We start from the raw sequence: 2972 nt of genomic DNA, 5'->3' as shown, positions 1-2972 counted from the left end.
TAGTGCAAAATGAATGCATTTCACTGTTGTTTTTTCTACTTCTTCTATTATAAATTTGTTACGATCGTTCCATATATGTCTTACAATGCAAAAAAAAAAAAAAAAAAAAATAAAAATAAAAATCCAATAAAAGCTACGACTATATCTTAATACTTATGACCGACAGTATAGATACATAATTTTCAAATAATTCTTTAATGGTAAAAGTATTTCGTTATTTTATTTATTTTATATGTTATTGTATTACTTTCGAATAAGTTGTAAGACTTATTTTATACCGTATTTTATAATTATAATTTACATAACCCTAATCATCAATCTTGGCTACTATGTCAGACTCTACTAATAGCAATATTGAACGAAAAAAATGTTATGCAAACAGGTTAATGTAGCATGAAAGACAAGAATAGAACAGAGGGTTAATATTTATGAAGAGTCAGATATTCATAATCGAGAAAGGATATCTGTATTATTCAAAATACTCCAGTCATCCTATCGGTGATAAAACTCATCATCCCAGCAATTAAACTCGAATGCATCAGCACTTAGTCACGCTACTTCGGACTCTCTATTTACGATACTGTTCCTATCAATTGTGAAAGTATAAATGACAAAATTAGCATCTGTTAAAATATTGTGATCTGAAGTTTGAATCATAGGTGGCAGTTTTCGATGTCATTATTTAAATCGATAAAATTGTATCATTACCTATATTTATTGTAAATATCATTTTTAAAGTTCACAATGCTTTGTAAAAATTAAAACTATGTTTGTAATTCTTTGTAACTCCAGAAATAAAATGGCGATATTAAGTAACATGTATATTTCTTTTATTTCCAATTACATTGTAAATACATTCACATGTATCAAAAGATAAAACGCTTCGATGTCCATCATAAATCATGACCATGATATCTCGTCTTTTAAAAACTTTCAATGTGTCTTTAGTATGTATTTCATAATTTAGCTTGCAGATCATAATATCAGAATATGAGAAAATTCATATTTCAACAGATACATTTTCATTTAAATTTCATCGTCCATCAACGAACATCATAGAACAACATTCAGTACAAGATCCAAATATTTAAACAGAAAATAAAAGATTAAACAGATAAATAAAATTCGTGTACTTTATGAGAGTTTCACACTTTTAATCAATTGTTGTAACCAAAGAAAAATGTTATCTCTGAAACTGTAAAACATAAAGCTGTGTAGCTTTTTCCTTCACAAAATTAAAGAAGCTATAAAATTTGAGAAACTTAAATAATTTAGCAGCCAGAAAAACCAGTTTTATAAATATCACTCATGTTTTACCTAAATATAAAGGTTCTTTGTAAAAGTTTATTCGTAAACATAAAGCCAAAAAAGAAACAACTGCAGTTATTTTCTTTTTATACAGTATCAACTGCGCATATATACATGTTAACGATAATAGTGAGAATAGAAAATATTATAAGGATCAGATTTTGTCATATAACGTCATATCTTTCTTTAGTAGAGATTCTTTAATCTGAAATTTAGAACGAGACTCTATATTTAAGCCAGTCCAAAAAGATGTATGTATAACATTAATTTAACAATTACAAATATCACAAGTTGTTGAGTTAGATTTAAAAATTAGATGTGCACGTGTAAATGTAATGTAGCCAATTCTAAATCACCGTTTTAAATTAATCAACCACCTAATCGGTCTAAATTATTTCTTGATTACAGTCGAGATTTACAAAGGTCCGATCATCATTGAGAAATTACAATTATTGTTTTTAATCAATCCAGAATATTCATTCTACGCCACTGGTGCCACGTTCGTTGTCATAAAAAGCACGTGCTCGATTTTCAGTTGGAACGAGGGAGAGAAGCGAATTCCGTGGGTAAAGCCGTAGTATATTTGTGTGGTATTCAGCGAGTGGATCCAAAGAGAGGCTCCGACAATTACGAGTACCTGGACGAGCAGCCTGTTGCTCCTCCCGGCGTACTCTGCGCGAGTATATACCGGACAGGTTTCGGCGGCGTAATTATTAATATAAGAGAGAGAGGATGCTCAAGGTGGTCCCACTGCTAGAAGGGCACGGGGCAGCTTTTTTTAATCGAGTCCTCGCGTGTAGGATCGTCCGCGCCTGCATACACGCGTGCACGCACACGCGCGTGCGACGCGCCGCGCCGAGCCGGGTGCGATACGCGACGTATCATAATTACTGGAGGACCAATTAATGGGTGACTGGACGTCCTCGGTAATTTCGACAGGAAGCGATTTGTCAATTACTTATCTAATCCCGTCCATTTCTGCCTGTTCTTCTTAGCTATCTACCTTTTTACCTTGGCGAAACATGATTATTCTTTCTGTGTTGTTTAGTTTCTGGAATCCAAAGAATCGTATAGGTATTTCAGTTCGGTGAAAAATTCGATACACCGAAAGGCAAAGAAACTATACTTTGTGGAGGATTAATTGAAATATAAATACCTTCGATTCGAAATAATTATACACTCTCTGCTTCATAACGTATTTCGCACTAAACAAGAGATTGTAATAATAAAGTGAACAGGTACTTTAATGTACTTTTTGTGAGAAATATGAATATTTGCGTTATTTTCACTACAAAATAATTAAATAGTAATATTTATAATCAGCGATAATAATATTTTTATTTGAAAATTAGTTAATGATCGACGAATATGAATACAGGGGTAGTTAGACTTTTTAACAATTCTAGGTAAGTAGATTTATCAAATAAAATTGAATAAAAATTGGATATATATAATATTGCTAGAATCGTGATTTGCAGTGAAATTTACATAAATACCGTAGTTAATGTAAACCTATACAGCTGATAAGTTATCACAGGTACGATTTTTAATAATTTACCAATCAGTATTTTATATTTTGAAATGTGACGAAAAAATGGTCCACATCTACGTACGTTACAGTGACATTAAAAGTCCTGAATTTTATCTTCATTTAAATATATGAA

This window comes from Bombus pascuorum, chromosome 3, assembly GCF_905332965.1.
Source record: "Bombus pascuorum chromosome 3, iyBomPasc1.1, whole genome shotgun sequence".
Taxonomy (NCBI): Eukaryota; Metazoa; Arthropoda; class Insecta; order Hymenoptera; family Apidae; genus Bombus; species Bombus pascuorum.
The sequence above is the reverse complement of the archived record's forward strand: the minus strand, read 5'-3'. Positions refer to the sequence as shown.